Source organism: Athene cunicularia (genome assembly GCF_003259725.1).
Source record: "Athene cunicularia isolate RWA chromosome 3 unlocalized genomic scaffold, athCun1 chr3_part1, whole genome shotgun sequence".
NCBI lineage: Eukaryota > Metazoa > Chordata > Aves > Strigiformes > Strigidae > Athene > Athene cunicularia.
In genome coordinates, this window is record NW_020799097.1 from 82,467,980 (window position 1) to 82,478,945 (window position 10,966).

A 10,966-nucleotide genomic window follows, 5' to 3' on the forward strand; every position below is an offset into this window, starting at 1 on the left:
CTCCAGCCCACCCCCAGCGTTAACGTCAACATTTAAAACCGCTCTTAACATACGTGTCACGTATCCATACCCGGTTCGCCCGCTGGCATCAGTGCCCGCACTGCCGGAGCGTGTACCCGGTGGTGGCTGGTTGCTGCAACCCACGCCCTGAGTTATGCTGTGCTGTGTTACTCGTGTCACGATGAGGGGCTCTGGGTACGAAGGGCCTTGCAAGCGGCGGGAAGCTTGGCTTTGGTATTTGCTCTGAGTAAATTCTTGGAACAGATTTACGGCTGCGGAGCTGGGCTTTGGCACTTGTCTGAGATGCCTGGAATAAAGGTTTGCCCTGAATGTTGCTCGATCAGGTCCCTGTCAGGGCTGGTTCACATGTACCAATAAATCCATAATGTGACCTGACCTCATGTCACTGCTCTTGTCCTCTTCAGGAATTCACCTCACACGGCCAGGGCACTTACTAATTTTTTGAAAGCAGCAGCAATACGTTACAGGCAATGTTAACAAACACACGCTTCATCTTCTCATACATGCCCAGGTTTGGCATAACCTTCCTGATTCTTGGAATAAGAAGGTACTCAGGGTGTGCAAGTGTCCTTACCTTAGTGCATCCTTCTCAAATCCTTACACCCCTCCCTGGTCCATTGGCCTCCTGCTCCCTGACTTCTGCTGCCTTTCCCAGTGAGGACTTGCCTCAACTCTGTGACTGCATTTCAGTTACCTTCCAGGGCCCACTGGCTACCTCAGTGGCATGGTGGGTTTGTAAAACTTAAGCCAGGCTGCCTGCAAGGATTACACAGATGGACGGAGCCAGATCTTGGGAATGCTTCAGACAGCAGGATCCCAGGATCCACCTGCCAAAGTAAGTTTAGATACACACGAGGTAGCAGCGGTTAAGTCTTTTACAAATACAAACTTCAAACTGCCTGTACACTCTGCTCCTTGTACTCATTCCTGTGATATCTATTTATGGCCATGATTCTTATTTTTTTATTTAACACTTGATTTTGGCTGTCGTTTTGTGCTGGTCCTCACCTTATCGACAGGGAGTAGTAACCTGTCCCTGTCAGAGAGGCACTGGGCTAAATGGACCTCTGGTCCAAGCCAAGAGCAAGTTCTCTGTAAGGGCCAGCTGTGCAGATGCCAAGACAGCGCCTTGCTCTGGAAGTTAGGCACATAGACAACACTTCTGCACTTGAAAATGTCTTAAATACCTGGGGGAAAAAAAAAAAAAAAAAGAAAAAAAAAAAAGTCCTAGGCAAATGACACCAGTATTTCACTAAAACCAGGAAGGGCAAGGAGCCCGATGCACCACTCTGCCCCCAGTTAGGTGCCCACTCTTGGGAAGACCAGATGTCAGCTCAGAGAGACAAGTGGCCTTCAAGGGCATCCAGCTCTCTTCAGTGGCCACAGAGAACTTAAGGACTTTGGGAAAACTGGGTCACTCAGTGCCCTGGAGTTTAGATGTCAGTTAGTTGCTAATTCAGGCAGACTAAATCCTATTTAAGACAGTTGTTTTTAAACTCCTGGAGAACATATTAGGATGTGGTCCAGTCTATCCCAGCTGGCACTGCAACTACTGGAGAGGAAAGTGAACCAAGATTCCCAAATCTGAGCTTGGGAGTCCTTGCCCTGAAGCAAACTCCCTGCTTGTGTGAAGCTGCTCCACTTCCTGCAGCCGAGAAGAAAGAGAGGTCTCTTTTACCTCTGAACTAGGGCTTCCTGTTTACCAAAATGAAGAGATAACACGATTTTATCTTTCTTTCAGATTTTCCAGCTGCTGAAGGATGACTACATGTATGTGTCCCTCCTCAGTGGTGCAGTGGCAGGAAGACAGAGGTTTCTACTGGCCTCTCCCATGAAATTCCTGCCTGCCAACACTCCAAGGCTCTTTGCTGCTACCTCTGCTGCTGCCCAGTTTTCCTCAGCAGCAGATGTAGGGCAGAGCCAATGCAGTGCTTGACATTGACATGTTGTCTATGGTTTTCTCAAGGAGACCAGTGAAACTAAGCAGCTGGTACTTTTCATTGTGTGGTTGTATGGCAGAACTGAAACAGCAGCAATGAAAATGAAGTCAATGACCAACAGCACATCAAGTGACCCTTGGAATATTAGCTTTTCAAGTGCAAAGAATAGGGGCATTTCAGATTGATAAGATAAATTTTACTGAAACTAAGAGTTTTCAGATGAGAACTGGTCACCCCATACAAATGTCTGAGTGATTTTTTTTCAAGGTATCTATTAAAATCTTTGAAAGGGAAGTTAGCCATAGCCTAAATTGAAATGCACTGAAGCAGTTGTTATGTGTGTGCTAAAAAAAAAAAAAAAAAAAAAAAAAAAAAAAAAAAAGATTATAAACGTTTGAACTAAAAAAAAAGTTGAGAAAGGTAAGTAGGTACGATTAAAGATTTTATCAGAACAGTAATTTTTTTTTCACTTGAATGCTTCAAAGTGCACCCTATCTTTCAGCTCATGCAGATTTTATTTAATTATAGTAATTAAGCCCCTGCTACAAATATGGCAGCATGCCTGTTGTTCAGTATTAAATCTGAGTTTTTCAGTAAAGTACTATAATTCTGAATTCATGTATGTCAGTATAAATCTGCAGCAGCTCCATGAAAATGAATAGAATGACACCGGTTCACGCCAGAATAACTTTAAATCAAGCCTGGTTCTTTGTATCAACATTGGTTCAGTGATGACTCCCTCTGTTCTACAAAGAGTATCTGAATCTCACTTGAAATCTATAAAGTTTTTCAACGGGATTCTTCCTGAATTTCTACTACAATTCCCTCTCTTCTGCATACATGCAGAAGATTATTGCCTTGTTATGGAAAACAAGCAAGAAAGATAATGAGTGGTATTCCCCTACTGTTCTCCTGGGCAATAGAACAAGGCCACAGCACTGAGACCTGCACAGGTCACACTGGTAGTCAAATTCTTCAGTATGTGATATTAACATTCGCAGGCAGTGGATTTAGATCAATGGTCCCAAAATTTTAGGGGTCAATGAGCCTCTGTCCATTCTCAGAATTTCTTAAGCACTCACTACACATGTTTCATAAGACTCCATCTACTCTTATCATCAAAGTTTCAGCTGAAAGCACTACAAAGTTAATGTAAGGTCTAGATTTTGTGGGCCATTTCTACAGTCTCATTCTCTTTCTCTGCTTTACAATGAGTATTTACCTGTCTAGGTAAATTTACCTATGTTTTAATGGTATAATAAACTCAATAATAAAAACTGTGGAGTAATACATATAAACAAGCTGTCTTGAATCCACAAACTTAAATCAGAGAAGTTTGTGGAAAGGGCATATTTGTCAGCTGAGATGAGCAGTCTTTCATCAGGGAATGAATAACTGTCTGTTTTCCCAGGGAAGCACATTACTCCATTTTTTTCCTATGCTGTTGTGAAAAAAATCTGAAAGAGTGAATAAATATTGAAATAGTTTTGTGCTTAGGGAATCAATGAATGGTCTGAGGGATTAATTAAAAAACATATTTGTTTAGGTGTGAGTCTATCGGCATCATGAGGGGAAATAGTCTGTGAGTAGATGCACTTTCAGATCAATGTTGAAGGAGATAGCTGTGAATAAATTCAAGGACAAAAAAACCCCAGGCTGGTCACATTTCATGTTTGCATTCTTCATGTTTGACTAGTTGACTACAGTGGTATAGAAAGACCAGATAGAAAAGGAAAACAACATTCAGTGTGTAGAAAGCAAAAGCAGAATTAAATGCTTTCAAAAGGAGCTTAAAGCATGGGAGTTGTGGGAAGCCTTCCCTAGTTGTTTGCAATCTTTGTTTAGGCTTGCCTACTACAAGCAGGGCTTGATTCCCAGTGACGCTTGATTTTTCGGTGCAGTAATTCCTAGTCAGCACACACTGATGTAAGGATGTATTTACTGATTGTTCAGGTTCCCATTTCCAGAACAGAAGAGCAGTCAGCCAGGTAGCCTGGCTGTATTACACTGTATGACCCCTAAATTTGTCCAATGTCTAATCTAGATGAAAGAATTCAAAAAGTCCTTCATTATCAGTTTTGAATCAGTGAATTTACTTTGACTAGCTTTGGCTTTCCCATTTAGAAGGAATTAATCCAGTTTAAAGTTTAGTCAAAAACAGTTGAGGTAAATGACTAGTTGCAATGTGTGCTGAACTATAATTAAATTGCCTTCAGTGCAGTGAGTTTGGATGATGTAACAAAATTTGACTGAAATCAATTTCTATAGAAATGACTGAAGGTAGAATAATTTCCAGAACAAAGAGTGAGAGAAGCCTAATGAGAAATGCAAATGGTATAAAAACCTCTATACAGGACTTTGAGCTTTCATTTGCACCTTCTCATGGCTCTCAAATGTGTGAATTACACCAGATCGTAGTCTCATACAATTATATGTTGGGATGTGTCTGTAACAATGTCTAAAGACTTGGTCCTGTCCTACAGTAAATAATCAAGCAAAGGATGTATTCTTGAACTGAGTCAGTTGAAGAGGTGAAACTGAGGTGAAATCTCAATAAAGGCATGTCAGGCTGCAGTTTTCAGGTGTCCTGATTAGGTCCATCATTGTCTTTAGCTGGATCTACAACCCATGTAAAAATACTAGACTTCTTTATCTTCCTAATCCAGTGCAAAAAGCATATCTGCAATTCACAGTAACAAATACTTTATCTTTTCCTGTAAACACTATGAAATTAGGTAACTCATAAGAAGAAGTTGGTTTGTTTTGTTTTGTTTTGTTGGGTTTTTTTAAAATTTCATGTTACTACAGTTTCACAGGAAAAGTCCCAGTAGATTTTAATTTTCACCACTTTTATACACCATTTCTGAATTTTTGCCCTGCTCTTCTTAAAATATTAAACTAAGATTGGACTGAAAAGTTTAGGATGGGTGGATATATTATAAAGAGAAAGCAAAACCATAATTAGGTAATTCACAAAAGCACAAGGAAGTTGCTGAAAATTACCTTGTTGCAATATGCACATTTTTCCCATAACTTGCTGACCCATTCATATCATAATAAAGGTTATCTGCAAGAATTTATCAGGATAACGATCTATTTTTTTAAAGGAGTATTTCATCAGAGTGGTAGATTTGGGAATTTCAGGTCCAAACACTATCGACTGTATGGTAGGGGCGATAGGAGTTTATATTTGTCTGGATAAAGCTTAGGCAAGCTTTCATGTTGAATCCTTTCACCCTGTTCCTCCCACTCCTGGTGTAGCTCTCCTTTTTCCTTTTGCAAGAAAAAAAATAATTACTTACTTTGCCCAGACTCAGCTGAAACACTCTGATACTGCTTATTATTCTTATGACAGCTAAATGTTCTTCATTGATGTTTAGTTTGACAGCGGAGACATGTTTTGGTTTTGTTTCAATGCAAATACCTCTACGGCTTTTTAATTGTTTCAGTTTCCTGCTGGATTCCAATCATGTCTTAAAAATGGCTCGACTGGATCAGACCAAAGACCTGTTCAGCCCAGCACCAGCTGCAGCCACCTGCAGAAAGCTACATGAACAGGACAAGTGTAGGGTGACACTTAGTACCTCTTCCAGTTCACAGCAGTCTGCGGCTCAGTAACATCCTGGGACAGGTGTGGTATACTCATGGTTTATAGACTTTGATTAATTTTTCTTTCATTGATTTGTTCAGTAGATGTGTGAGCCCACATAAAGCTTCAGCACTAACCAAGTTCTGCAGCATTCCAAAGTTCAGTTACACAGCTGGCTAAAAAGTGCCTCTTTTTATTTGTTTTGGACTTTTTACCTGCCCTTTTCTCTTGGCTTCCTCTAGTTCTTCTGCTTTGTGAAAGAGACAATAATTACTCTCCAGTCCCTCTCTCTATGCTGCTCATGGTTTTAAGACTCCTTGTCGATCCCCTCTGCTCCTTTTGTTCCACTCTGAATTTGCCCTTCTTTGAACTTTTTCTTGTTCTTTTTAACATGAGACAACTGAAGATGCAGACAATATTCAGGATGTGAGTTCAGCGTAAATTTCTTGCATACTATGCTCATGTTTTCCTTTCTGTTCTTTCCTTAATAAGTCCTAACATTACACTCGCTTTGCTCCTCCACCACTGAGCACTGGGCTGACAACTTTGTAACACTGTGTGTCATAACTCAGGGATCTCTTCTAAGCAACTACTAGGACTTCTCTCTTCAGCACTTCTCTCTCTGCAGGCAAATGTAGGATCGTTTTGACTGGGATGCAATCCTTTGCTGTCATCAACATTGATTTTTTTTTTTTTTTTTATAGCTTGAAATCCCTTTCCCAACTGACTTTCATTTTTGCTATCTAGAGTGACTTATCATTGGGGAATTCTCTTACCTCAAACTATGTTTCTTTTTTTCAGATAACTTCTATGTCAAACAACACAAACACATTGACAGATTTCTGAGACTTCACTGGTGACTCCCCTCTCTTCCCTCCCCTGAAGAAAACTCCAGTAGAGCTGTGAATTATTTTTTCTACAAAAGTTATACTGATTTCTGCTCATTATATCACATATATTCATGCATCTGCTAATTACATTATGTGCTATAGCTTCTCCCAACTTGTTCCATATTTCTGCAACTTTTTATGGTCACTTTAGATCAGTTATCCAGATATAAATATAAAGCATTTGTTGTGATAATCTGTTTTTCTTAGGTTTTTTTTTTGTTTGGTTTGTTGGGGGGGGGTTTGTTTGGTTTGTGTTTTTTGTTTTTTTTTTTTTTAAAGCTGGGCCTTTCTAAATTTCATTACTTTCATTATAGTCAATGTAGCATTAGAAAGATTCAGCAGCAAAAATTTGTCTTTCACACACACAAAAAAATATTATTTCACTCTATAATGATTAGTTGTTGTTGCTTTTTTAAAAGGAAAATAGATAAGCCAGATCAACAACACAAAGTTGTTAATCACAACACCATGTGTAAATTGAGATAAACATAATAATTTTCTGGCAAACTGACTATGATTTTTACAAATATACTAACTCTACATAACAACAAACAAACAAACCAACCTGTTTTAAACATTTCTGCTTCTGCATGAAACTCATATTGCATTTTCCCCTGTGATTTCTGATTAGCAATCTAATAGTCTTGTTTCCAGTCCAGCAATGAATTTCTTCGCGAATTAGCTTTGCTGGAAAAGGAAAGGTAATTCAGGAAAGGTAAATGTTTGCGAACACTTTTTTGTCTGATTAGAGCATTGGATGTCTCCATCTTCAGAAGCAGTAACCCACCTCCATACATGGAATGCTAAGGAGCATTTGGGGTGCTCCTCAGCTACCAGTAAAGCAGATACAGAGCAATCGCAGGGCTGCTCTCAAATACTCCTCAGCACTGGCAGGGCTCGTGGCTGCCCGTCCCCCTGTGCAGGAGGTGCTGGCGTGGTGTCAGGTGGAGGTGAGGAGCTGGTTCAGTGCCTGTTCCCCACTTGTCACGGTGTTCATGGAAGCTCGCGTCAGCATTGCACATGGGACACTTAGGGCTGCTCCAATGGGGACAAACTGCTCCCTCAGCCCAGCAGCTCCAGAGAAAAGACACTTAGAGGCATTTGGTTCCCTGTTGATACATATACGAGCTTCATCTCTGGCACAATGTGGGGATCTGACAAGAAGGATGATGATGCTGAGCATGTGAAATGGTGCAAGAGAGACAGTGTGGATGGCATTTGCATCGTCTGCTTTGGAAGAAACCCGGCACAGGAAGTAGGCACTGTAACAGCACTCGGTCTTTGTGCTTTTCTGCTTTTCTTTAGGTGGTTCTGTCTTCAGATTAGCATTTTGGACAGGCACTAGTTCTGAAGACACAACAGGGCACAAAGCATGCTCTATTTCAGATGCTGTCGTTTCCCTGCGACTAGCAGCAGTCTGTGGTTCAGTCTGAACCTTTCTGACAGTGTCATGTCAGTCCCCCTTCATGCTCATGTTACTATGTTTTCTGTTCTTTCTCAAAGCACCTTGAGCATTGCTCCAAGCCACCCATTGGATGATATAATGTATCATTCAGAAAGAGAATATAGCATTGATTCAAGGCAAGGGAGGGAGACAGTTTTACAGTTTTATGTAACTCAGTGGAGCTCTGGAGTTATTTGGTTGCATTGAATAATTGAGTGGGGAGGCTGTCTGAAACGTAACAGCCTCTTTGTTTCCTATGAAAGGTGATGCATGTTTGTAGGGCTTCAAACATCTATCCAGCTAACAGCACAGACTTTTTTTTTAGAAACACATGCATTCATACATTCAGAGACTAGCTCCCAGCACCCCTCCAGGCCCTCTGCCAAACCTTCTCATTTTTGCATTATAAGGCCAAATCCTGTTCATGGTTTTGTCAGCATTACTCTGCTGCTTTCAGCAGAGTCAACCCAGAGTCACACTGGTGCAAATGGGTTTGCTATGATTGTCAGTGTTTCCCCAACCCAGAACGTGCCATCCTAAACCTCCTCCCACAACTGGCCGGTAGCGCTCCCCTGCCTGCTGACCTGACAGAGAAGCTGGTGCACTAATACCAAACCACAAATATCAGTCCCCAGTCCTGATCAGTCCCCAAACACCAAAACATGTGACAGCTGCTACTCACCCCTGAGCCAGATCTCACCAGAAACGTCCCTGCCAACCTGCACCCCAGGCAAATGCCCCAGTCACCTCTGCTCAGGCTGATTTTCCTGCACCTCCTCCCGCACGAAACCTGACTACCACCACTCCACAGCAAGGGCAATGACCCTCCTTGGTGACCTTTCTCTCATCAATCTTCCCCATTTCCATGCAGTTTACCCTTCCCTTGGAAATTAAGCACAATCCTAAAGAATAAAAACTGTTTAAAAACCTGTAGAGCATACCTGGTTTCCTCAGAGAGTTGCAACTAAAAAGCAAGGGGGTAGTGACATAGAATGACATGGGCATCCTCCTTCTGGGGACTCCTCTGCTAGCACTTGACACGGACCTGGTCAGAGGGATGCTGCTGCATCTGCACAAACTGCTGCAGTGAAGCCTTGGAGTTTCTGTCAGGCTGCTGGATGAAATCACAGCTTCCTTGCTGGTATGCTCTGGCTCCTTTTCAGCTTCACACAAGCAGCCTGTCCTGCAGTGGTTTGGAATTTGGAGGTTGCTTTTGTTTGGTTTTCTCTGAGTTGGTTGTGCTACTGTGTCTGCAGTGCTGCTGGAGAAACAAAAAAGGAAGGGAAAGAAAGAAAGATTAAACTCATGCAGGCTTTTACTGTTAGTGGTGCAGGAGGATGAGTAAACAATGCAGACAGCTAAAAAGATTGTGCTAAGTGGTGCAAGAGGCTAAAAGCTTTCCAATATGCTGTTCCATTGTGATTGCTTGAGCGTTGTATATAGGCATATAAAAAGGGAACAGTTCAGCCTTAAGGCCACATTAATGAACTGAGATGATTGAATGAAGAAGTCAAAACTCTGTCTTGTTCTGCCAAAAAAACTTTCAATGAGCAAATCTGAGCTGATTTTTAAAAAAAAAAAAATGTTTCTGGTCTCCAATTGATATTATTTGTCTAAGCAAAACATTAAAAAAGGAAAAGGGTGATCAAAACACATAATTCAAAATCTGCACATCCATCTCTGAGCCTGATTTTAGATGTCTCCTTTTGAATTTCCGTCTGCAAGAACAGCAAGGCCAGGGTTCCCTTATTCTATTCACGATAAAGAAATTATATTTGTTCTAAAATATCAAATTACTTGATCTAAATGTGAGTGATCCCAACTGCATAGGCACAAACTCACTTATGCTAACACTGATGTGCTGGTTTTGGCTAATGGGAAGAGATCCAGAGCCACAAACCCTTTAAGACAGTGATCTGCCTTTGTACTGTGAATGCACTGTCAGCAGCCAAGTGTCAAAACCACAGTTAGAACTGAGAAGTCACAGACTCTCACTGCACCTGCCTGAGCACTGAGCTAAACTGTCAATATAATATTTGTGTTTCTCATGAAGAATTGCTGGCTTAGACTGCTTCTCTGAGCGATCCCTGTCACATATCACCATGCCAATTTACCCATTAGTTTTAATATACTGAGTTACCTTTATGGTTTCTCCTGTCACTACGGTATGGTCTTGGGACTTGCCTCAACTCTTTGCTGGGCACATTCATTTTTTACTTTCTGCATAGTTACAGCTACATCTCAGGGACAACTTCACTTAAGCCCAGGTGCTGGAAAAGGAGTGCTTGTGCTTGTCTGATCTTGCAGTCAGCTGGATCAGCCCACTGACCCAGCTGAAAAACAATCTGCTATTTTTCTAGGACAAGTTTTCAACAGATCAGCTTGCTAGCCTGTTTGGTGGCATAGTCACGAGGACTGTGACAACACAAGGGAGGAGGGGTACATGCAACTGCAAGCACCATCCGTTTTGATTTCAGTCTGCATGTCAGTCTCTTAAGCCTCACCACGAAGGCAAAGTTTACCATACACTCACTGAACAACACAGATGCCAGCTAAGCACAGTTGTATTGTGCTTGAGTCTGCATTTATAGTCACCAGACTTACATCACCTTAACTTCAGAGGTTTTACTACAGATTTGTCTGTGGGGTAACTTGGGCAATCTCTGTACAAGGAGAAACTTGTATGAAGGAATAAGATACAGACCACTGCCACTGAAACGTTGCTGAAAACATATAATGACTGCTTAATTTGACTTCTCAGTTTTGTCAGGCCCTTGGAAATTCTCTGGATGTAAAAGTCCTTCCTATTCTCATACCAAGAGAAAGCTGCTTCTCAGTTTCAAGTATAATGGACAAAACCTGGCACAGGAGGCTATGAAATAGCAAGTGGAATTTTCTGTCTGACACAGAAGCTTAAAACAATTCCTTTGTTGGTGCTGTAGTATCTCCATGCCATAAGATGACCAGCAAAACTGTTTGTACATCTGCATGGGCATTTGTAAAAATTTTGATGGCTCTTTAGAGTTTTGCTTGGAAGTTGGACATCTCCAATAGGCAGATGAGGCTTGAGGTTTGTTTCATC

The 10,966-nt window shown here is 41.4% G+C and overlaps 1 protein-coding gene across 1 annotated transcript in view; it reads right to left on the reverse strand.

The window, feature by feature from the left end:
- The window catches only part of LYST (lysosomal trafficking regulator), a 92,764-nt gene extending 83,736 nt beyond the window's left edge, over positions 1-9,028 (reverse strand). The window contains exon 1 of the mRNA XM_026845820.1: positions 8,826-9,028. The gene's annotated coding sequence lies outside the window, so the exon portion shown is untranslated. The remainder of the gene's footprint in view (positions 1-8,825) is intronic.
- Between the last annotated feature and the right edge of the window lie 1,938 nt (positions 9,029-10,966).